The sequence below is a fragment of the Aythya fuligula genome, chromosome 7, assembly GCF_009819795.1.
Source record: "Aythya fuligula isolate bAytFul2 chromosome 7, bAytFul2.pri, whole genome shotgun sequence".
Classification (NCBI taxonomy): Eukaryota; Metazoa; Chordata; class Aves; order Anseriformes; family Anatidae; genus Aythya; species Aythya fuligula.
In genome coordinates, this window is record NC_045565.1 from 9,509,300 (window position 1) to 9,535,737 (window position 26,438).

At 38.3% G+C, this 26,438-nt stretch overlaps 1 protein-coding gene across 3 annotated transcripts in view; it reads left to right on the plus strand.

The window, feature by feature from the left end:
- Positions 1 to 336: 336 nt before the first annotated feature.
- Positions 337 to 26,438, plus strand: part of SHLD2 (shieldin complex subunit 2) — a 45,060-nt gene continuing 18,958 nt past the window's right edge. For 2 of the 3 annotated variants that reach the window (XM_032191073.1, XM_032191075.1), the window contains exons 1-3: positions 337 to 399; positions 1,970 to 2,040; positions 25,630 to 25,687. The gene's annotated coding sequence lies outside the window, so the exon portion shown is untranslated. The other variant, XM_032191074.1, reaches the window with a different exon arrangement.

A 26,438-nucleotide genomic window follows, 5' to 3' on the forward strand; every position in this document is an offset into this window, starting at 1 on the left:
GCCCCGGGAGGCGGGGGGCGCCGCCGCCGCCGCCGCCTTTAAACGGCCGCGGGGAGGGAGGAGGGAGGGGAGGGGGCGCGGGGGGGGGGCCGGGGCACCGCCAGCCCCGCACTGCGCCTGCGCGCCCCGCCCCGCCCCCGGCGCCATTGGCGGAGGGGCCGAACGGGGCGCGGCGCGCGGGAGCCTGGCGGCGGGAGGGGCGGGGGGGGGGTGGAGGCTCGTGCTGTAAGCATGCGCGGGGCGGGAGGGGCGCGGCCCCGCGGAGGGTCCCGCTCCTCGGGCGCTGATAGGGCGGCGGCGGGAAGGGGCGGGGCTTCGCGTGCCCCCGCCGCTTCCTTTTGCTCCGGCCGCGCGCGCCCTGACCGTTAGGCTGCCGTTAACAGCTGGCAGCGCCGTGAGGTGAGGGGAGGCTGGGGCGGGCCTCCGCGGGGCAGCCCCCAGTAAGGTCAGCGGGGCTGTGCGGGAACGTGCCGCCTCTGCCCCGCAGCGCCCTCGCCAGGTTGGTGCCCGAGGAAGTCGGGCTGCCCTGGGGTCAGGCGCTCACGGGGAGGCTGCGGCTGGGCGCAGGGAGGCCGCAGGGCAGCAGCAGCCAGGAGCGCTCAGCCCTCAGGAGCTGTCTCTAGCCCAGGCTGGGGGAAAGCAGCGTGCCTTTTGCGTCGTTTTGTCAGCTAAAAGCATAGGTTTCTGCAGTGCAACTCCTCGCGTGAGGCACTTGATGTTCCAAGTGGTGTTTTTTAACCCTGAGCATCATAATAAGGCTTGTGGCTGCTAAAAGGATAAGGGTTGCCTCTTCATAATGAGGGTGGGTGTTAGTTGTAGCATGGAGAACAAAAATGCTTGATAGGAAGCGACAGGGAAACAACAAACTCCTTTATTGTTGTTAGCCCAGTTTGTTATTTGGGCGTTCACACCATGTCAGAGACAAACTTACATTCTCACATCTCTTTTGTTGCTAGCATATGTAGGTTTTAGATAATTTCCACTATGGTATTTGTTTTTATTTTGAAGCTTTGTGGTGTTCTTGGTGCTTGTATCAGTTTTGAGCTGTGATTTGATGTCCCTCATTTGCAGGTTCTTACTAGCTAAAGCTGAATTTCTGTAAAGCTTTTAAATTTTGTGAACCTGCAGGAAAAAAGGTGGTAATACTTGGTAAATTAAGTGGTAAGTAGTCCCTGTGAGCTAGGGATGTTCACCTTATGCTGTAGGTTATCTAGAATACCACTTCATACAGGAAGGTTGAATGAAAAAAAAAAATAAATCATTAAACCAGTTTGCCCAAGTGCATTGGCTTGGATCAGAGGGAGAAGGTGGACATCCTTAGCTGCTACACTGCCTTCAGCTGTGGCATCTCTAATCTGTATGGACTTTACTCTATTATCAGTTGCTTGCAGCATCAGGACATCTTTACAATGCATACCTGTGAATGCGCTTTGCTGGGAGTGGGACCCTCAAAAGTGGGTCTCTCCATAGACTTGGTCATACAATTATATTTGGCGTAGTGGCAGTACCACAGTTGTACTATTTTCTAAACAAGTTTGTTTTTTAGCAAAAGGATGAAGCTGCCTGAAAACTTAATAACTAAATCAGCATGCTAAATTTCTTATCTTTTCACTTACAAGACTTAAATAATAAGTAGACATTTTTTGCATGTTTTTGTGAATGAATGAACTTGCATGTACAATTTACAGGCTCTTCATGGAAACCAGTAGTTCCCTACTGTATATATATTTTTTTGCTTCACATCCCACATGGAGGTGAGAGTAACCAAGCTGCCAAGAATCATATATACAATACCAAGCTTCTTATATGGCTGGTGGTGACTAGTCAAAGCCAAGTTTCTGTAAACAGGAATCTATAATCTATAAAGAAATCTAAAAAATCAAAAAAATGCTTTGGAAAGAAGGCTATCAGGCTTGAGAATGACAACAGCAATGATGAAAAATTAACAGCATCTTCTTTGTTCTTGCAGTACCTGTGGTGCTGTCAGAAGATCCGTATTTGAGCAGCATCAGTAGAAAAAAATCCTGTATGGCTTCAGAGGTAATTTATTTGTTCTTACAACTAAGAGTTGCATTGCCTTTTAGTTTAGTGTTGAATATATGTACCTCCCTTCAGATGCAAGCGTGTGTGTGTATATATATATCTTTTTTTCAGTAGTGCCTGTGTGGTTAGGAGCTGTCTGTATTACTCATGGTCTTTGTGATGTGGTCATTTTTAACTGTGCATGTGGTAGGTTGGTATAAGTTGTTACTGAAAATGTGTGGAGTGTAGGTGAGGAAGATAAACAAGTTGGTGTAAGTTTTTTCCTAAGCTTTTGAAACATCTTTATATACACTGTGAACTGATTACTTTTTAGATACATGAATAATAAACAGCATCATACTTTCCTCACAGAAATCAGTTTTAAGGTTGATATTATCAAGTTCAAAGCAAATGGAGTAAAATGTAATGTGTCAAGTCTTAAAGATCAGTTGAATAAAATGAGATCTAATCGGAAATCAGTAATGTCTGCTTTAATATGAGAATCTTACTTGAAGTATTAGCTGTTTGACAGTATCTAGGTGACCAGGGTAATCTCTTTCCTGTGTTTAACATCATTAACAGCAATGTCATAAATGGAGAAAAATATTGCTATAAGGTCAGGTTCGGCATAGTGTTCTCTATCAGTGTTGGTTAAAATGTGCCTAAGATGTCCTGATGCTAAATTCTCTCAGAAGCTAGGATAGCTATTGCCTGTTCACATCCTGGTCTCTGTATTAGCTCACCAAAGCAGGTGAGAGATCCAAGAAGCTTCAAGTGAAGCTCTTAACAGCTCTGCTTCTTGGCTGGCTGAGCCCCATTGAACCCAGGGTTAACCCCAGGGTTACCCCCAGTTTAGTGTTTTCAGTTGGACCATCTGTTAGGCAATGTTCAGGAGTAAAGCTGATCAGTATAGCAGGCAGAGAACTAATTCATTTGGAAACTTGGCAAACTGTGTAAATTCCTTGGTAAACTGAGGAAACATTCCTCTGGGAACAGGAATGGATTTTGAAATACACTGCAGATGGAATTACAGTTGTTTCAGCAAGCTTCATTTTGAGCTATCAACCATATATTGGTAATTTACACATGTAAGACATGTTATTTCTGGAATAACTTGAGGAAAAAATGTAGAGAGTTGTAAAACAAATGTTCCAGCACAGTGGGACAGCTAAGAATCCCTTCGATGAGTTGAAGCAAAGTCATGTTCCCCATTGAATTCCATGTGAGTAGATGTCCCTTCCTAATTTCACTAGAAATGACAAAAACATTTTTATTGGACTTAAGTGTTATGCAGCGTTGCTTTGTGCCTTTGTTTTAATGTAACTGTCATAAATCTAAGGAGTGATTAGAATGACCTAGTCCTAGCTTTCATTCCAAATTAGTTAGTAATACTCTCTCATTTAGATCTGAACCTAAGTGCTGCTTTCCTTGTTGCGTTCTTTCTTTTTTATGCAAAGTTGGTGCTTGATATAACAGGGATGAAATGAGAAGTGTGGCATGGTCATCTGGCTTCACAGTCAGCATTGCTAGAGGGCTGGTTCTAAAAGTTGCTGTTAAAGGCAACGTATGAATTAGTTACATCCCAGAAGATGATTTATTTTGGCTTGTCTATATAAGCACTCCAATAGAATGGACTTGACTAGAAATCTGAATTTATTTCAGTCACTTCATTACAACCAATTAGCTGATGAAAAGGCTTTTCACTGGTAGTGTAAGGTATCAATGCCTAAAAATACCTGCATAGAGACTAACAGGGCACCAGGTGAACTTAAATTTCTGGTAAACCTCTATGAGTCCCTTAACTGTCTGATGTCTGAGAGGTGACTTTTCTTCTAAATAGCTTCATCTGTGTTCAGCCGTACCAACGTTAGGAAACAGACTGGCAGGTTTTCTTTATTGGCGCCGTTTGCCATGCTGTGAAGACTTGGCTTCAGTGGCTCTCCAGGCAGGCTGCAGAAATGAGATATGCCCATGCTGGAGATTTGGGATGTGAGTTCTGTAATGCAGCAGAGCTGGAGAAAGGGGTATGTTGGTGACTTTGAAATAAGACTTCAAAACTTCGAGTATATATTGTTGTTAGTGAGATGCTTAGATACCATTGTTGGTTTTTTTTACTTTTTTTTTTGTTTTGTAATTAGTGTGTTTTCATGATTACTAAACTATAAACTGCTAACATCTTGCTTTTATATATATATATATAATATATGAAAAAAATGTTTTGTCTGTCTATAGCACTATAACAGTGGGGAATGCAACTTGTACAAGGAAATGAGTAGCCTGTCAGATTCAGGCATAGATTCAAGCATAGATTGCTTTCTATGCTTGAAGCATTGCTGCAAAAGTAATCAGCAGCAAAATCATGATTAAATTATAATTTAAACAATTGGAAGGTTTACTTGTTCTGAACATTAGAAACAGGGTACCCTTTCTTATTTTACAGTTATGGCAATAGAATTAGTAGGTTGTTTTGCAGAATGTCAGCTTGAGAGGGTTTTCCTAATTATCTGAGTGAAAGGTACTTGAAAAGCCCTCAGTAAGTGGAACGGATCCTCTACCAGCATTTCAGAGCAAGTGTCAGAGGGCAGCATTCTGAGCTTTTTAAATGTTAATAATTCTGCTGCAGAGTCAGAAAATATTGAATCGATTCTGATAATTGCTTCGTGAGTAAATACACTTTTGATTGCTGTGAAAAGTGGTGGTGCTTGTGTTTGTCAGCTTTGAAAGACCTTCTGTCTCCATCTGTTTATATTGTTGCTGTGCATGATGACTGAGGTTGCCAACTGCTTACTTCAGCTCTGTGACAGAACAGATATAAAAAGCTCTTCAAGTACACAGGAGATAATGTCCTCATCTCTTGTTTAGACAGTCTATAGATATGCAAAAATTTTCAGTGACATGTTTTGGTACTGTGTTACTGTCAATATGTTAACTAATAGCTGTTTGTCAGATAGTACACTTGAAATATAAAATGCCTTTTTTAATAGCATTTATGGTAACTTCATTTCTGGCTTTCAGATAGGTAGGACAAAATTTTATCTGGAGGCTGCAGACCTGATCTGAAGCTCACTGAAGTCAGTAACAAATTTGATTTTGGTGACCTTTCAGTGAGCATGGCAGTTCGTTATGCTATAGAGGTTCTTAGGGGTCAGTTGGAAGACTTGCCTTAGTTCCTGTATTAGTGAGAATCTGTTAAAGCAGTTGTTTCGAGTCTTTGTGGAATAGTAGCTGGATTTTGCTTGGTGCTTTCTCACTTTGACTTTCAAAGACAAACAAGGGGATGATACAGTTAGAAGAAGCCAATATATTTGAGATTCTCACCCGACTGTTAAACACGTTTGAAAAAGCTATCAATGGGAAAGCTGATAGGCGTACAGGCATAAAAACATTCAGGGATGCACTGAGCTTGAAGCTTTGGTCCCTTAAATAGAGTGAGGAGGGAAGATATTTTAGTCAATTTATTTCCCAGAAGTTACTCTTTTTTTCTTTTTTAGAATTGCTGTCTATTTCAGTCAGCATAATAAAGAGTAGAAAGTATGGTTTGCTAGGGCAAACAAAGCATTGTTAGAGAGCAACATTTACAGATGAAAATTCTATTTTGCGTCTTTTGCTGGCCTTGGTTGTCTGGCTGAAAATTACAGCAGAGATTCTGTCAGCCTGGAATCTCAGCATCGGAGATAGCAAACCAGTTTTTTCTTGCTTTAGTACTGAACTGGCAATCAGAAGTTCTTGTTGCCATAAATGAAGTGTTTGTTGTTTAAATAATAAGCAAAGCTATTAAGGACTAGGGGATACTAGTCTACTGTAGTGCTTTTGTATTTCTTACAACAAAATCAGCTTTATCCTCTTTCATTTTTTAAGACATTGGATATGGAAGTCTTAAAATACTCAAATGCTTAATTCGAAAAAGATGATAGCATTAGTGCCCTTTGGAAAATGTTGTTATCTCAGCCATAGATTGAAGGAGTTAAGCTTGTTGGTATAGTTGAAACAGTTGTTGATCCGAAAAGTCGAGATACGTGCTGGCTGGTAGTTTTCAACACTAGAGACTTCCAGAAATTTTTCACTGGTTATGCTAAATGCTAAAAATCATGTGATACCTTTTCTTTCACAGACCTAAACATCCTTCACAGTATCTAGAGATCCAAAGCAGAAAGTTACTGTGTTACATAACTCATCCCCAGGGAATCTCAGAATGAGAAATCAGGTCAGAAGAAGATATATTTCTGTTTTAATTGAAAACAAACAAAAAAAGCTAGACATTTTCCAGTCTTTTTAGTTTGTCTTCTAGTTAAATGACTTGGTTTGTGAGTCATGCCTTCCTGTAAAATATTAGAGTTCTTTAAAATGACCTGTTTTGTATGGTGTTTAAGTGCCAACATGCCAATAATGTTAAATAAATAACCATTATAGAGTTGTGGCAAAACATGCACAGACAAAATCTGGTTTTCTCCTCCTTATCCTGGAATTGCTTCTGGACTACTTGTTGCTGCTATTGTAGCTTGGTGCCAGTGTGGGAGCAGTGGAGCAAGGCTGGGATGAGTCCAGTGGTCTCTGGAGGTATGAAGAGCATCTGAGAAGTATTCCCAGTTGATGTGAGAACACTTTGCTATTACTGCCATAAACCTTCATCCCAGCCATAAAATCTGATTTAGATAAGCGTTTCCTTTTAAATGCCAAATTGAAGACTGTTGTATTTCAATATTTCTTGATTATTCTTTGTTGTCTAAGCTTGTCAATGTTGGCAAGATAATGTCTTACTTATTATCTGTTTTACTTTATCTCCTCTCATTTTTTTTCATTGAAAGTCAGGAGGTTGAGATAAGCTTATTTTGAAATACTTGTAAGGTAGAATGTCTGCATCAGTGCTGGTAACTGATTTTTTTTGCTTTTGGAAGGAATATTATATTGCTGTCATCTGACTGCCAGTTTAAAATGGTCATGGAATTTGTAAAAACACTTACCTTGATTTCTTTTGTTTTGCCTTATCAGTTTTTTAGATAAACTGGCGTTTGTCTTCAGTAAAGGAAGTCTAACTGGCTGTCTAAACATACACTTTTACATTGTTCACAGTTATCATTAGAGAAATTAACTTGAACACACGATCACCTCAAGTTTATAGGATATACTGCTATTATGGCAGTTACTTAAATGTAACACTGGGCTATATAAAAACTGTAGGCTATATAAGCAGAAATGGAGCTGCTGCTTCCATGTGATAAATGCGTCATGAAGGTAATAGAGGGGAAGGAGGGAGAAAGCCAGTCTCCTTCACCGTTTCTTTTCCCTCTGTACACTTCATGCATCACTTAGCAGTGAACCAATACTTGTAGTGCAAGTCCATTAGTGTTATTTAGTACTAGATTTAATTTATTCTTGTTTATTACTTGGCTAATTCAGTGGAGGTTATTTTAAGTCAAGGAAATTAATGGGCCTGTTAACGAAAAGAAAAAGATTTTTAAGCAAAATGTTGTACCCTCATCGCCTTTTTTTTCTCCCAGAACATGCAAGTCTTAAAGCCACATCAGAATATAGCACAGTATCTGAGGAAATAAATCAAAAGGTAGTTTGCAACATTTTGAAAATCTTAACTTTTGTGTGGGTTGGTTCTGCACAGTACATAAAGAAGCTGTTAGTTTATAAAGAGAGAACATGTTTGTTTCAAATGGTATGAGGTTCAAGAACTGAACAAAAAGAACACTAAGCACACTATGTTAATACCAAATTTGAATTAATTGGCTATTTATGCTTGTATAAATTAGTACCTCAGACCTGGAATAAGGAATAAATGCTTGAGGACAGTGTCTTACACTACAGGTAGAGAGGAAATTAGATATAGAAATGGGCGGCTAAACAAAGGTGGTAAATATTAAAATGTCAACAGGTAAGCTGAAAAGTTAAAAAGGATATTTCTGTGATAGTTACCTTAAGTCAAAGAACTACACATTGGGCTATGGCTGCGCAATGTTTGAAGGATAAGCATTAAATGTTTGCACAAAGTGAGTTCTCTGCTAGCTTCAGCTGATTCTGTGAGCTGAAGTAAATCACTTAATCTTTCTTGGCCTCAGTTTCTATAAGAAAGGGGTGATAATTCCTTCCCTACTTAAAGGTATGGGGAGGACAAACACACTAAGTATCGTTCAGAACTTGATCTGTTTTTGCGATCTTCCAGTTGGTGATGAATGTAGGACAAATTATGCGAATATACAGTATTTATTCTCTGAGAAATTAGGAACTCAGAACTTGCATTTTCTAACCAGCTAATAGAGTTTTTCCTCTCCAAAGTAAGGTTTTCTCAAGAGAGAAGTCTTAAGATTGTCTAAAGTGATAACTAAAATTTATTGTCTTGAATGTTTATCCTTTGTATCAGAGCATAATCTTACTCAGCTATTTTTCTTCCTAGGAACAGAATCCATGAGCTCTAATGGAACTACAGTTCACTTTTTTGTAGAGTATTAAAGAAAACTAATGAAAAATTAGTGTAGAATTTTCCAGGTTCTGTAGAATTAAGATAATCCATGGAAATTAAAGAAATAAGCAGAAGTTCTCCCCGTGGGAATAACAAACACTTACTGTAGCTGCCTCTGTAAGGTATTTCAATACATCAGTTCGGATGAAAGGAATGATTATCAAATATCAGTTAAGTAGGTTTTTCCAGTAGATTTTATTTCAGTTCTTTCCATCTACTTAACATGTATGAAATCAGACTCTTAAAGGAAGTCTGAAGATGACAAACGAAGAGAAAGTAATATAACTTGATCTGTGACTGTATTTGGTTATAAAGCTTTCTAATATACTCAGTGAGGTGAAATTACTTAAATGAAATAGATGTTGGAATTGGCATGAGCTGCTTGGGCATGTGCTAGTGTAGACAGGACTGCCTTTGGGTATGCTGAGAAGACATGTCAGATCAACTTAAACTAGTGTAATTTCTTGGGCTGCATCTGCACTCATCTTTCCATTTTGTTTTTCCATCCAAGATAGATCATAAGATAATATAAATTAATAAGAATATAAATAAAATAAGAATATAAATTCTGGAGGTGAGAGGGACCAAAATGACTTTCCCTATCAGATCATAATTGCATGCACTGCCAATTCTGAATTGATCTGTTGGAGGACAAACGTCACGGTTCAGCTACTCCCTGGTCTTCCAGTGAATAGCAAATGGGACCCCAGTGGACAGAGCTTTGACTCCTCAGCTGGGAGGTGGTTTGATTCCTACACTAAAGAGGAATGTTTTTTCATCAGTGCTTGTAAAGCTCTTCTAATCTTAAAGACCAATGACAAGCCTTCCACCAATAGTGCTGCTCTTGAAATTTAGTTCTTGGCCTGAGAAGTCAGTAGTGTCTTCTAAAGGTAAAGGTATTAGACCAGTCTTTGAATTAGAGCAAGCACTGTTAACTAGTACAAAGCATGGTGGCAAATTTCTGTCACGGAGCCTGGAATTAGACCTGAAATATGAAGTAATATGGAAAAAATGTAGGTAACTTTTAAAAGGGAGCTGTTCAGTCCCTGCAAAATTGTATTTTGCCTCATAAAAGATTTGTTGTTGAGTAGGTAGTGTACAGTTCCTTCTAAGTCTCACATGATATTTCCCCACCCCTTTGATAAATACTAATGTTGTCTTAGAACAAGATCGGTTTTTGAAAGATAAATGTGAATCAAGGCCTTTCTTTATGGTCTTTCATTTTAACATTTATAGTCTTAAATAGCTGAGTTGTGACCGGGGAATAAAAATAAGGTAAACTTGGTATAACACAACTGTTCTATACAGCAGTACAAATGGCTTTGCATTTCTTAGCAGTGAAGGATACTACTTAAGGACAATCTCTATTTTTACTTGCCAAGCAAAAATCTTCAAGTTGCCTACTAAACAATGTCATTTCTTTTAGTTTAAAACCATTATTCCTTGTCCTGTGACTGTCTGTGTAAGAAGTTGCTCTTCATCTTCTGATAAGCTTCTTTAAGTACCGAAAGCCTCTGGTGAGGTCTACCTGGATCCTTCTCTTCTGCAGGCTGAACATCCCCAGCTCTCTCAGCCTTTGTTCATAGGAGAGGTGCTCCAGCCATCTCATCTTTATGGCCCTCCTCGGGATCCACTCAATCAGTTCCATGCCCTATTGCTGGGGGCCCCAGACTTGGATGCAGCACTCCAAGTGGAGTCTTGTAAGGGCAGAACCAAGGGGGACAGTTGCCTCCCTTGACCTGCTGGCCATGCCTGTGTTGATGCAGCCCAGGACACAGCTGGCCTTTTGCAATCTGCAGATTTCAAGTCTCATCAATTAAATTCTTTTGAATAAATGGTCTAAGTGTATTTCTGCCTTGAAGTCAGTGAGGTGGAGGAGGCGGTGAAAGGTTACCTGTCTTTGAAATGGGGAAATTTACATCTAAAAGGCACCTTTGGTTCGGTCAGCTGTGTTGATAGTTACTCAGTGTCACCTGTGCTCTGTTAAAGCTTAACTCACTTGCTAAACTAACATCTATCTAAACCATTGAAATGTAAAGGCTTATCTATTAAAAAAGCTAATGGTAATTTCCTTTATGTAGCATATCTTAATTTCTTCCTAGGCAAATGCTAAGGAACTCTTAAACTTTGAGTTCAGATGTATTGCTTCAGTTTTCACAAATTTAAAATACTGTGAAATTTTATCTTGATTTTTTTTTTTCTGGTAGTGCTCTAGTAAATTAACAACCTTGCTTCTTATCCGTAATGGCTGTGAAAGTTTTTGCTTGGCTGACATTTGTACAGTCCTATAAAGAAAGGGGTGGGTATGCTGCTTCTGTAGCCACAGTAAGAAGCAAGCATGTGCAGTGAACCATCTGTGATCTTTGTAGTGCCATTCACTATTGTACAGAACCAGCTTGGCCCGAGTCTGAAGGTTATAATTACTAGAAGGAGCTTTATCTCTGAAAAAATTTACTTTCTAACTTGTAGACAGAGAAACATATATTTTTCAGTAGCTAAGATCCCCAAACAACCTGGTAATTTTGCTGCATTTACAAGAAGAGCAACTGACTTGTATTCAAGTCTCTGGTGTTGTTATCATGTAGTTTAAAAAAAAAAAAAAAAAGGTGATTTTTGTTTAAAATACAATGCTTACATCAAAAGCATATTGCACACTATCCTTTGGAGGTTTCAGTTTTATAGAGAAATTGTATGGAGACAACTTCTTCCTGAGCTATAAAAGTATCAGCAGAGATTACCTGTTTAATATATCCTATCACCACTTAGTTTGCACCTCACAAAAACAAACTGACACCACATGAAGGATGTAGCTGTGTAATGAAGAAAATGAAGAAATAGTTGGAATTTGTGGGACATATCTGTATCTTGGGGGGGGGGGAGGGGGAATGGAAGAAGTCTGGTGCCATAGACTCAGTCATACTAGAAAATACTTGTTTGTGTTTATAGGAAGGTTAAATATTTGTTACTCTGGAGGAATTCTATGTAAACAGTGAGGGGGAGAATGAACTTTTGAGCTGTTGGTGTAAAGAGGTCTTGAGGGTTCTGTGCTATTTGGCTTCTGAAACTGTTCAGGTGGCTTCTAGTTTTGCACAGCCTTCAAGCGTGCGACTTCGTATCTCTGGTATGACTCCTTTGGGTGGCTGGCTGGATTTTTCAGTTAAGCATGTAACTTGAGTTGCTTAATGATGCTGACAAATGAAAAATACCTCACTAGACCTCAAAATGCAAGAGGAAGTGTGACTCTTGAACTCCAGTGCTAATGTCCACTTGTGGAGAATGAAATGTATGTAAGTAACACCTACAACTGATTTGCATAAAATTGTGTTCATTTTGTGAATGATACCTTCTCACCACCCTGTCTCCCACAATACCAAGGCAAAAGCACAGCAGTCTTATCTCCCACTGTTGTTCCGAACACCAGTGATATCCCATTTTGTGTCTAGGAATGTGCAGTCAGCATCCACATGTTTATAACTTTCATTTTTGAGTCACCTTTTTGTAAAAGTAAGAAAATAATGGTCCTTTGGTATTGTAAATGACTTTTGTCTGCCATAGAATTTACTCATCCATACTGTATTTCCCAAACCTCTAAAGCAACTGCAGTTGTGAGAGCAGCCTTTCATTATGGCTGTGTGCTACAGCCAGCTAAAGCAAGTAATAGAAAATTCTTGCAGAAGATGGATTCTAGTAACTTTGGTAAAATGTGAAATACCAGCTTGTGTTTTGATCCTGAATAAGGATCTTGGATTTTTGGAGAAATAACTATTTGTGCAAGATGTACTTGGTTAATATTATGCGTGTTGCACAACATTAGTGATGTTCTGATATGAATACTTGAAAGGCATTTACTAGTCCAGAAATAGATTTTACAGAAAATCATTAAATCAAAGGCCAGTGAATTGTTGCTCAGTTTGGAAACCAACTGTGTTCTACTGCTCAAAAAGCTGTTTCAGAAAAACAAGATATGAGGCTTGCATCAGTTTTTATTTTCTTCTTGGAAAAGTCTTTGATTTTTATCTTAATCCTAATAAATCTACATGCAGTTAATCTGATGTAAATAGGTCTGTTGTTGTCACGTTTCTTGAGTATGACTAGCTGCCTCATTTTTGTCTTAGGTTCTCCCTGTACTTCTTTATCAACCTCAGTTTATCAAAAGATTAAAGTCCTAAAATAGGTTTTCATTGGTAATGATACCTTTGGATAATTTTCTGCAGACTTGGCTTTTCCTTCTGAAAACAAGCAATAATTATGTCTTTTTAGTATTGTGAGGTTTTGAAGTATACTGAAATACCTGAAAGAATATCTTTTTTGACAGATAATATAGCAGTTCAGTTGACTGAAATAGTTCTCAAAGTAGAGAATGCATGTTCTTCAACAAAACGTGCACGTAACTTCTGTGTATCTTTAACCTTTTACCTTTATCTCGCCTTCCTACTCAAAAGGTCACTGTTCTGAAGAACTTTTAACTTCTTTTGTTTGTAACAGCCACTGTGTTCATCTCTATTTGTGTTTTTGAAGTATTGCAAAACAAAAATCAATAAACAATGTTTATTATTTAAAAGGAGATCTTGCAAGGCACAAAAGGAGTGAGGAATGAATTATTAATTGAAAAACACAACTACTTCGTTTACTCATTTTTTTAAATGCAAGGAAGATTATCTCAGTGACTGAACTGAAAATGAATTGTCTGAGCGTCCATATTTTCGCATCATTTAGTTTCAAAAAATAATCTTTTTAAAGTGATGTCTGATGCAACTGGTAAGTAGATAGCTACATACAATCCAAACACAGAAGAAATGTCTCTAATTCAGTTCAAAGAAAATACTCCTCCTTGCAGCATAACTTTAGAAACCATAGGCCTTGATCCCGCAGGCATTTAGGCATATATTAAACCTAACAGTGCCATTTGATTTGTTGCCTTAGCTATTACTGAACTATTATAATAACTATGAAGAACAACAGTGTGTTTCTGGCCTTTTATTCTGTATTTTGATTAGTATTGTATTTTGAAAAATGTCAACCTATAGAACTGTTTAAAACACTGTCTAGTTTTAGGCTTAAATTATTGATCTCACTGCTTAAGCTTGCAGGAGTGCTTAGGAAGGTTTTTCATGAAATGCCCAAACCATAGGTGTTTAATATTTAAAAAAAAGTGTTTGATTGCTGACAACTCCATGGATGGGAAAAAAGTTTATAAATCTTTTATGGCAATACACACACACATCTATTTGTAAACCAGTTGTGTATGTCTTGAGGCCAAGTGATACAGTAGTCCTCAGGTAATAGCAAGTAACAAATTCAGTACTAATAGATTAAAATGTCTGCTATTTAATATAAATAAGTATTAAAAGAAATGTATACTGAAAGAAATAAACTATTCATGTTATATTTAGAGGTAACTTTATCCTAATTATTACGGCAACAGTATTCCTACTATCAAGTGAAGGCTGGTGACTTTCATAAATTCAGACACTGACTAGCACAGTTATGGCTATACAACAGTATCTACCCATGGATGGCTGCCCTGTGCACAGTATTTTGGAGAATGGGAGCTAAATAACCATCTTGAGTTAAATTAACAAGCTTAGTTATAGATAGGCTTTCAGGTAAATACTGTAGATCTGTATTAAGACTTAAACAGTATATGGTGATAGTAACTATCACCAATGGATATAAGGAAGGAGATGAAAATGTTGAAGTAAGGGATGACAAAAATGAGATCTGTTATGGCCTGTCCTATTCATTTTCCCTGTTACTCCTGTGCATATGTACTCCTATTCTCCCAAATATGTGTTCTCTTGATTTCTTGGTAGGTCCACTGGCTTAGTCTAAAACAATCTATTCAAGTCTCCTTGTGCTGCCAGTGCACCAGCAGAAATATAATCTTAGGTCCATATGGTACATCCCTTACTCAGATGTAGAGTATTAGACAGCTTCTGTTATGAGTTGCTTCACTTAATTTCTTCTGACAGTCTGTTTTCCATAGGGCTGTCCTTAATACATGCAAATCTGTATATTGGGACCAAGCACCTTATTGGTTGGGTGGGTAGGTGCTGCTGCTGATGATTCACATGTAGTGCAAGCAAGAGCTGTTGGTATTGGTAAGGTCATTTTTCTCGTTTCTCGCACAAGTTGCAATCAAATGTGTAATATTTGGGATTTAATCTCTTAATCCCAGAATTGTTTCAGACTTTAAAAGTATATGAAACTGTCACTACGTTGCTTGCAGTTGGTTCAGTTTTTTTCTTTTTTTTTAAGCCAGGTACTGCTACTGTACAGAGAAAACTTAAGTACTGAGGGAAAACTTGAGCAGCATGGTAAAGGTGTCAGAAGATTTTTCAGTGATATAATAATCCTGTATGCAGTGGTTTATTTCATTTTTTCCTTTGACGCATATCTTAAGGGATTTTCTATTCAACCATCATAGGGGACAACTTTATTCAAAAAGGATACTATAGTTTGAATTTATTTGAAAGTGGATAACCTGAAGATGTCTGTTAAGAACTCAGTTTTTCTGTTCTGAGGTCAGTGAAACTGTCTTCATGCTACAGATAGAAATATAGAATTAACCATACAAATAAGAGGGAGGTAAAAAGCTTACAGTAAAATTTAAGATTTAGAAGTTAAAGAATATCCTACTTATAGGCATTTGTTATCTAAAGGGCTGGCATTTGAGCAGGTGATGGCCAGTGTTTCTTTGCATATTACAGGAATCACGTTATGAGCTACTTAAAGGTTAAGAAGTTCAACATCAAATCAAAGCTGCAAGTTAAATGCACATGCTTTTTTGTTTTACCTCAAAGCTTTGGGGTTTGTAGGTGGTAAGAATTTCAGAGGGGAAAAGAAGCTACATGTTTGTGTTACATTTCTTTAACCCTATGTCTTCTGATATGTTACTGTCTGTATTTGTGTATATTTAATGTATAAAGCCATGTTGTGTAACAGACATATGAAGAAATTGTTAGTGAGAGGTGAAACTCCTGCAGTTTGCTTTCCATATGAGCAATGAAACATTTATTAAAATCATATTGGATATAATTTTTGAAAATGGGTTTAGGCATTTGGCTATTGATATTTAAGACTGATAGGCAGCTGAAACTGACATACACACTTTTAAATTACCTTGGCTGAATGCTTAAGTTATGCATGGTGAGTTGATACCATTAATGAGAACTGAAATAAGGAATAGAAGTTATCTTTTAAGGTAATTTAAGGGCATTAATTTAGCTTCACACAAGGTTGCTGAAGAAAAATCTTCAAGCTGCTTTGAAAAGTATGTCTTATACATAGCAAATGACTAGAGATTAATAAACTGTTAGTGACAGTAGTATGGGAATTAAATTAACAGTATTTAATATTACTGTGTAGGTTGGAGGACACATGTGCCATAATGTATTTCTTGTCATAGGTGCATTACTCCTTTGTTGCAGTGTCTTGCAAATGTAAAACTTGCTGATGTAGTTAGTGCTTTTAAAAGATCATTGACCCGTCAATCAGACTCTGACCATTTCAGAGATAAAAAGCGAGGCTTTCATTGGCTCTATGAATAGAGCACCTTTTCACAAATTAAGAAATGGTGTAATAATTAACAGGCATAATGGATATGTGCATTCAGGTTTTGGTTATATCTTTATGAGCTTTAGCTCCTGTTATCTTAGTAGCTAACCCTCTGTCCACCCACGGATCCTTTAAATAAGTGATAAAAATGAATCATTTTGTGGCAGTGATATCTGGTAATATGATTAGACTGATAGTTTTCTTTATTTTAGAAGATTTATAATAGTCTGGAAGAAGAACAAAAGCAAGACAAGTTTAATGACAAATTTAATTAAGTACTAACTCTGTTCTAAAGATTGCTTAAACAATCATTGTTATGCTATTTTACATATGGAAAACTTATCCAAACTTAAAAGCATTTTGTTAATTTACAGATGTAAATAGTTATAAATACAGATGATTACTGATACTGCAGTTAGTGTTTTTAATATAACAAACCATTCAAATTGCCAAATAAAGTCCCTTGCTAGTGGACCTATTAGGCGAGTCAGGAAGTAGGTACTAATCATTCCTAAGATCTTAAGAATCAAAATTGAAGGCTTTGGAAACATAAATGCTTCAGTTTCAAAAAGTCATTAAGTAATAGAAAGATTCAATTGCTTTGATGTAATACCCTTATACTGCTTAAAGATAGGAATCAGGAAAAGACACCTAAGTTTAGAGAATTCTTGGAATTGGAAAGCTAAGGAAAACTTTCTGAAATTACTTATAACATCATTAAAGAGAACCAAAAAAAAAATACCCCAAAGAGATAGTTAAAGGAGATGAGAGGTTTAGCCACAAGAATCTTATTTTTATGTAAGAAGAATTTATCTAGTTGAATCTCAAGGATAAAAAAATAGATTTTTATTAAGACCTTATGGCAAGAATATAGTAGCTTTGTCTAATTGAGACTGCATAAGGAGTTTGTTTTCCATATACGGTGTGTGTGTAGTGGGGCTATTGAGATGCATTTAAGTTCACATTTTATTGCTTTTGTAGGTTGATAAAATTTTTTTTCTTGAGAATTAAAAAATGAAGCTAGTTTCCATGGTTTTAGTCATAGGGATTTTACAGAATTACAAATTAAAAAAAAAAAAAACAAACAAACATTGTAATACTGTTCTTCAGTGATTTTTTTTCCTTGAAGTGTTAAACTGAGTAATTTATTATTCAACATGATTTATAGGAAGAATGCATTTGAAATATAGTACAGGATACCTCTGCTGGAAGTCGGGTGAAGTACAAGTACATTTCTAGGATCTTAAACTTAATTTCCTACTGAACTTCAGGTATTGAAAAGACATGCTTACCCATGAAATACGTAGTTACATAAAAACCTTCCTTTAGTACCGTTTTCTTCTCCTTAGCGATTGATTCAAAGATCGAAGCCGAAATTCCTTTAAGTGGTATATTCTTTATTGCAGCGCTGGATGCACGGGGGATCTCTCCACCTATCGTGCATACCCAAAGCAAAAAGCAGTCTTGAATTTATACAATCAATCTATCAATATTCTACAAGCACCTATACATATGCATTACCTATCCCCGCCTTCCCTCGCTTCTCATGCTAATTAGCCTTTTGGCACCTTGCGCCTGCGTAGAGCCTTCCAAGAATTGTGGGCAGGGGTCTTTGGGACGTGGGCAGGGGTCTTTGGGAGGAAGACCCCGAGTCTTCCTCACAGTGTACTTTTCACCTTTGGTCAGGAATCTGCTGAATTGGCATGTTTCTTAATTGCGAGAGCTGGTTGTTGCCAATTCTTCCGTTTGTTGTATCTTTATAATGAATTCCAATGTCCAGTTTTGAGATTTATAGTCCTTACGTTTGTTTCTCTGTCCGTCTGCCGCTTCCTTATCATGAGTTTCAGTGTCTTGTTTCGAGATATACAGTCCATGTCTGGGGATTGCCCTTGCCTCCCCAATGCCTCCCCAATACCTCCTTAATCAATCCCCCCTTTTCTTTTCCCATGCAAATTCTTTTGCATCAGATACTTTCATTATTTACAGTAACACAACAAAGCAGGCATCTAAACAACATGCACACAAATATTCCTAACACTACTAATACGATTAGAGCAATGAACACTTCTTTCAACCATTGAAAATTGGGCAACCAGGAGGTTAACTTATTCCATATTTCACTAAAACTCCATGAAAGATCATCTTTACTGATCTCATGTAGGATCCTTGTCTGCTTCCATATTTCTTCCAGGTCGGTAGAGATCCTTCCACTCTGATCTACATACATACAACAACTTGTGTTTATTACTGTACAGACTCCCCCTTGAGTGGCCAGTAACAAGTCTAGGGTCATCCGATTTTGTAATACTACCTGTGATAAACTAGATATCTCTTCTTGTTGAGCCTTTATAGCATACAGAGTTTTGTTTTCTAACTTCTCTATAATTGCAGAAATATTAACTATTGCCTTTTCCAATTCACTCACTCCTAACCATGTGATAAACCATCACACAAAACTATGAAAAGGGGTGTGTCTCTCTACCAATGTATTGTTAATTTTTCATCTGATTCTCCGGATATGATTTCTCAAGTAACCTCGAGGCACTACATCGTGTACTGTCATATTGGGGACTACCGCTCCAAGAGTGCAAGTTCCCTTCCAATTCTCAGGCAAGACCTTACGGGCTGTATCATTGCATAGCCAATACCACCTTTTTCCTTCTGGAACTGTCCAGCTGGTTGAATTTGCCCAGCCGCTAGTCGTACTAATATCAATTGTTCAATTACAAGATGTCTGATTTCCCACATAAGTAGTATCCGTATTTATACAATGCTGTTTTCCTATACCCTTAGGCGGGTTCCACCTTTGTACACATACATAATAGGATTCTAACGGCATGAAGCTACTCACTTCTAGTTCCAAAACTTCTTAATATTTTCGACCCCAAGATGTGTTTTCCCACAAATTAGTCCAAGATAAGTTTGCAGGCAAGGGAATCCCGATTAACGATACACCCTTATTCCCATGCTGTGGCAGATGGGTGCATACCCAACAGTTCGTCTTATTAGTTACTTGAGAAATTGTTTGTATTAAGGTCAGGTGTAAGTTCTCATCCCAAGTTGCCCACCCCGAATCCGAGAACCGCACCCCTGCAATCATTAGGATCTGGAAAACCATAATTTTGTTGGTCCAATTGGAGTGGTGGTCTATATCCTCGCCGGGACCTTCTTCACCCTTGAATTGTGGATCCAAGCTGCTTGCTTCTTAATCTTAATGGCGGTGTGTGTTGTCAGTAATACTTGGTATGGTCCCATCCACTTTCCTTCCATTTTTCCTGTAGGGGTTGTCCTGAAAAAGTCTTTATATATATATAATTCCCGAGCTTAAAGGGGTGGATTGGTTGATCCAACCCTCTAGCCCTGGTCCCTAAAACAAATGTATGTACTTTATTTAATTGTTTCTGAAGTTCAGTTATATAAGCATATAAATATTCTGATCCTAACTGCGTTAGGTCCTCTCCACTAAATAGAAATTGCTATGGCCTTCCATATAAGATTTTGAAGGGACTCAAATTCCCTTTTATTCTAGGTTTAACTCTAATTCCAAGTAATGCTAAAGGGAGGGATTGAGGCCATGACAAATTAGCTTCTTATCCAATTTTAGCTATTTATTGTTTAATTAAATGGTTCGTTTTTCTACCTGTCCACTTGCCTGTGGTCTATAAGGAGTATGCAGTTGCCAATCTATCTTTAGAATCTTACTTATCTGTTCTACCACTTGTGCACAAAAATGTGAAACTCTATCAGAAGACATTGCTACTAGAATCCCAAAGCATGGTATTATTTCATTTAACAAGACTTTAACCACTTCTCTTGCTTTGTTTGTTCGACAGGGAAAGGCTTCAGGCCTTCCTGAAAACATGTCAGTCAGAACCAGTAATAATGATACCCCCCTTTTCTAGGGAGTTCTGAAAAATCAATTTGCCACTGTTGCCCCGAATAATTTCCTTTACCGATTATTCCAAATTTTATTCTATTCTTGGTATTGGGGTTATTGTGTAAGCAAATGCTACATTGTTGAGTTATTTGTTTTATCATATCGTCCCACTAATGTCTGACTCAGGCTCTTATGCAGTGTGCCAGCTCCCCAATGCGTTTTATTGTGTTCTGTAAGAACTATGGGCCATGTCAAACTAGAGGGTATTACTATGTGGTTATCTTTTAGATATACTCATCCATCTGGTTTCATTTTACCTTTCAAATCTTCAATTAATTTTAAGTCTTCTTTTGTATAATTTGGATATAGTTTGGATTTTACCGTCTGGTATGAAAGACAATGCCTTCACCTCAGTTATTTCAGCTGCCTGCTTAGCCTCTGCCAATCGATTTCCAATTTCAAAATCGGTGTTCCCCTTTTGGTGTCCCTGACAATGCACGATAGCTACCTTTTTCTGGTTGTTTTACAGCCTCTAACAATTTTAAAATTTCTTCAGCATACTTTGTGTTTTCACTGAGCGGTCAGCAATCCATGTTCTTTCCAAATTGCTCCATGAGCATGTACCACGCCGAATGTATATTTAGAATCTGTCCAAATATTTACCCTTTTTCCTGCTGCCAGTTCCAATGCTCTCGTGAGAGCAACTATCTCTGCCTTTTAAGCTGATGTTCCAGGGGGTAAAGGCTTAGACTCGATTACCTGCTGAGTAGCTGTTATAGCATATCCAGCTTTACGTTGTCTTTGCATAACAAAACTGCTCCCATCCGTGAACCAAGTTTCTTCCGCATCTTCCATGGGCTCCTCCTTAAGGTCTGGTCGGCTGGAATACACAGTCTCTATAGTTTCTAAACAATCGTGAATCACAGGCTGTGCCGGAGCATCACTAAGAAAAGAGGCTAGATTCACAATATTAGTTATCACAATTTCCAAGTTGTCCTGTTCTACCAATATTGCTTGATATTTCAAAATCATCAATTCTTGTTTAAGTTGTTTAAAGACTTTTTGTGCTTCTCCAGTCCAGACTAACTTTGACTGGTTAATCTTTATCAATTCACATAGAGGCTTTACCAATAGTCCATAATTATAAATCCAAAGGCGACACCAACCTGTCATTCTTAAAAAGGTTTGTAGCTCCTTTACCATTTGAGGTTCTGGAGTCTGGCAAATGACTTCCTTATGTTCAGTTCCTAGTACTCGTTGTCCTTCCGAAATTTCAAATCCCAGATAGGTCACACTTTGTTGAGCCAGCTGGACTTTCTGTCAAGAGACTTGATATCCATTTAAACCCAGAAAATTAAGACGACTTATAGTCCATTGAATACAACTCCCTTTAGTCTCGGTAGCTATTAAGAGATCATCTACATATTGTAACAAAGCACCTTCAGTGTCTGGAGGCATCCATGTTTCGAGTTTCCTTGCTAATTGGTTTCCAAAAATAGTGGGGCTATTCTTGAATCCTTGAGGTAGTAATGTCCACCTAAGCTGCGTCTTTCTGCCTGAATCGGGATTTTCCCATTCAAAGGCGAATAGGTTTTGGCTTTCTGTGGCTAAGCCTAGGCAAGAAGAAGGCATCTTTTAAATCCAGTACGGTAAACCAGCTTGACTATTCTTTAATTTAGTCAGCAAAGTATAAGGGTTTGCCACTACTGGATGTATTTCCTCAGTGATTTTATTTATGGCCCTCAAATCCTGAACTAGCCTATAGCTTTTTCATCTGCCTTTTTAATTGGCAATATGGGTGCCTTGTATTCTGATTCGCATTCAATCAATAATCTATACTGTAAAAATTTATTAATTATCTCTTTAATTCCTTTCCTATCTTCTATCCTCAAAGGATATTACTTAACCTTAACGGGTTTCTGTCCTGGCTTTAATTTAATAATTATTAAGGTCACATTTTTAGCTCTTCCAGGGACTTCGGTAGCCCAAACTCCTGGACATACTTGATCTGTGATCTCTAAAGGTATTTCACTTTTAGGGTCAGTTTGTATTAGTGCCAAGCTTAACACATTTATTAGTTGTTTTTCTCCTATTCTTAATTCCATTTTCCCTTTTTCAAAGACAATTTCTGCTCCTACTTGCTCTAATAAATCTCTACCTAAGAGTGCCCATGAGGAGCTAGGCATATATAAAAATCGGTGTATGCCCCATTTTTTCCGTAACTTGTACTTCAAAGGTTCACAAAAATAAGCCTTTTCGGTTACACCTTGTCCTGGTTTCAGTTAGAACAGAGTTAATTTTCTTCCTAGTAGCTGGTAGAATGCTGTGTTTTGGCTTAGGATGAGAAGAGTGCTGATAACACCCCGATGTTTTAATTGTTGCAGAGCAGTGCTTATACCAAGCCAAGGACATCTCAGCCTTTCGCTCTGTTCTGCCAACAGGCAGGCTGGGGGTGCAGTAAGAGCTGGGAGGGGACAGACCCAGGACAGGTGACCCAAACTAGCCAAAGGGGTATTCCATACCATCTGACATCATGCTAAACAATATATAGGGGTGGCTAGCCGGGGGGAGGGGGCCGGACTGCTCGGGGTTAAGCTGGGCATCGGTCAGCGGGTGGTGAGCAATTGCATTGTGCATCACTTGTTTGTACATATTATTATTATTATTATTAGTAGTAGTAGTACTATTATCATCATTGTATTATTATTATTATTATTATTTTCCTGTCTTATTAAACTGTCTTTATCTCAACTCACGGGCTTCACTTTCCATTTCTCTCCCCCGTCCCAGAGAGGGAGGGGGAGGGTGAGCGAACAGCTGCGTGGTGTTCAGCTGCCGGCCGGGTTAAACCACAACACACCTTTTACCCTAACATAATAATTCTGTGAAGGCATTAATGCTTGATTTAGAATTGAATACGTTGCCCCATATCAATAAGAAATTTCACTTCCATTCCTCCCCTAGCTTCATTATAACCAGTGGAGGATCCGCTATGGTAGATTCCCCAGGTCCCCGTTATTCCTGTTGAAATCAGGGGTCAATTACCCTAGGAAAAGGCTAGTCAATTTGTCCTCCGAAGCCAGGTCCAAACCATTTTGTTTTATTTATTTATTTATTTATTTTCATTACATTTCAGAGTTGGTCCAAAAATTCCATAGGGGTTTCTTTTAGACCTTGTTGGAAGCATATTCTCAATTCCCAATTCATCCAGGTTTTAGTATTTATTTAACCGTTCATAATTTTCAGGATGATTTGGGTCTTAGTGGGGGTCGGTCAGGGGAATGCAATTGTCCACAGTTCCCTGAGCGGTCCCATCGGCAATCTGAGCTCGCACATGAACTCAGGTTGTTTTAAGAGTTAACTGCTTTTCTGTTTCTGTGACAACTCTCTCGGACCCATCGTGGTCCCTTTGCCCTAAAGGGCTAACACCCGTGATTTTAAGATCTCTGCCTCGGGCAGAGGCAGAACTATTAACATTCCTACATCCTCTTTCCCTGCTCATTCAACTTCAAACACCTTTAACACTTTCAACAACCCTTTTAACACTTCCTTTATCTTTCTCCAGCCTGTACTTCTCTAATGCCATCATCAAAGGCTCAGTCAGGGGCCAACTTAATTCCGTACCTTTTCCCACCAAGATGCTGAAACATCAGTATACAACATTTCATCCTGTTCTGCTTCTCAAAAAACAACATTAACTGTAGCAAAATATTATAGTTTAAAGTTCCATTTAGGGGCCACTTTTCTCCACATTCCAGCTTATAAAGCGGCCACCACTGATTACAATATTTCATCAATGTTTTCCTGTTCACACTTCCACTGGCAGATCCTCCAATATCCTTCCAGTGACTTAAAACACATCCTAACACACTTTTCTTTAAAATTTCACTGCTTGTTTGCCCCCCCCATTTTCCAGTTTACACTTTCAGAATACACATGTTACTTGCAAAAGCGTATCACAAAACGTATCACTCACAAAAATACGGGCACGCAATATCTTTCAGTAGCGATGTCACAAAGCTACTATTACCAGCAATATTGCCAAAATCACAGTAACAATAGTCAGAGTCAAATTCCACATGCGATAAGTCAGAAAACCGAACTGTGTAACACCGTAACGATATCTCTCTTATAACAATGCCACAAACCTACTATTACCACCAGAAAAATAGCCAAAATCACAGTAACAATAACCAAAGTTAAATACCATACTCCATGAGTCAGAAAACCGAAATAGACAACACAATTCCAGATGGACCTTAAAGCGAGCTCTTTCCTTAAGGTCCCCAAATATACTTATGGTGCTTACCACAAAGTATATACCAAACACTGCCTCGCAGAAGATCACCTTCTGACTTACAGACAGTTCCAGATACAGATGGACCCCAAGGTCCCCAGATATACTTGTGGCACTAACCACAAAGTATATACCAAATACTGTCCTGCAGAAGTCACCTTCCGACTTACTGGACAGTCCCAGATGACCGGTCTACCAGAAAACCAAACCAGAATAAAGAATATACTCACTTACAATGATGGGGTCCTTGTCTGCCTCCGCAGTGATCCGGTGAGTCGAGGAGTCCCTCCGGGAAATCCCGGGGGTACCCTAGGGAGTCCTGTCCCCAGCGGGTCCTGCGGTCCGGCAGAGAGGTCGTCCCATCTGGGGTGCCAGATTGATTCAAAGATCGAAGCCGAAATTCCTTTAAGTGGTATATTCTTTATTGCAGCGCTGGATGCACGGGGGATCTCTCCACCTATCGTGCATACCCAAAGCAAAAAGCAGTCTTGAATTTATACAATCAATCTATCAATATTCTACAAGCACCTATACATATGCATTACCTATCCCCGCCTTCCCTCGCTTCTCATGCTAATTAGCCTTTTGGCACCTTGCGCCTGCGTAGAGCTTTCCAAGAATTGTGGGCAGGGGTCTTTGGGAGGAAGACCCCGAGTCTTCCTCACAGTGTACTTTTCACCTTTGGTCAGGAATCTGCTGAATTGGCATGTTTCTTAATTGCGAGAGCTGGTTGTTGCCAATTCTTCCGTTTGTTGTATCTTTATAATGAATTCCAATGTCCAGTTTTGAGATTTATAGTCCTTACGTTTGTTTCTCTGTCCGTCTGCCGCTTCCTTATCATGAGTTTCAGTGTCTTGTTTCGAGATATACAGTCCATGTCTGGGGATTGCCCTTGCCTCCCCAATGCCTCCCCAATACCTCCTTAATCACTATAAGGTGCAAGAACTTGCTTTAGTATACTACAAGAAGCCTGCAATTATATTCACAAGAAGCAGTCTAAGATGTGACAGTTCTTAATTTTGAGTACTTTATGCTATGTATGCATTGTATCTATTGGTATAAGCACTAGCTTATAGCCTCTAACTGTATTATTCTAATTCTCACTTATTCAGCAACCAAAGTGCCCTTCCATTTTCCTCATAACTCATCAAAAACTAGGTGGGTTCACTGCCAGTGCAGTTGAATCTTTTTCCTTACAAGAAAATTTAGAGCTCTGTTTCTTATAGGCTTAATCTGAGGGTAGAGAAAATAGGTATGCAAATTATTTTGACCTGATCACATAATGAATTATTAACTTAATAAACTTATAATTAAATTAATAATCAAATTATAATGAATATTTCTGCAATTTGATATACAAAAGCTTGAGAGTTTTGCAGAATTTAGATAAGCCTCTGAAATCTCTTCTAGGTTAAAAAGACATGTGACAGACAGACTGGGACAAGACTGAATCTTACGCCTGTGGCAGGTCAGTATTCTGTCCTTGTAGAAGCTAGGATGTTGAAATGAAAGAACTGTTCCTAATTCTACAAAGCCCAGTTTGACATTATTTCACCGATCTTTTAAGTTCTTTAGGAATAGCATAGATCTCTGTCAGATTTTAAGCGCTTTTGTATTACACATGGAGAATAAAACTGTTTCCTATTTCATTTGAGCCTTTTATTCACTTGAGCCTCCTTATTAGTAGACATATTGTTCCATTGTAGGGTATCTAAGGTTATCCATATGTAACCAAGGCAACTGAACTAAAAAAAAAAGCTGCTATTAGACAATACATTTTGAGATGGAAGAAATAATTTAATCTTCTCAGTTGGGTTGCAGCTCTAAAGTTCACATTCAATAAGGATAAGAAATTCTGTTGTAGTGTATCTATCTGTTCCTGAAATTGTTTTAACTCATGTATTGGGGAGACTTTTGCCTCTTACCTACAAAAATTGTTAACATCACTTAACTTCTTCAATCTTACTGGATTCAGTCTTACTGTCGCTTTTTTCGTTCTTACCTGATACGTTATTGCGTTGAACAGTTCATTCTGTCTTTTCTTTTGCTGAGTTGTGTATTATTATTCTATAATTATGTAATATAATGCTTTCAAAAGTATAATTGTCCTTTAAAAACTGCTTTATGAGCATAAATTTAAATGTATAACTGGAGAAATTTGGATACTCTTCGCGAATTTAAGTGTTACTCATTTTGGAAAACTACAACACGAGTTCCTC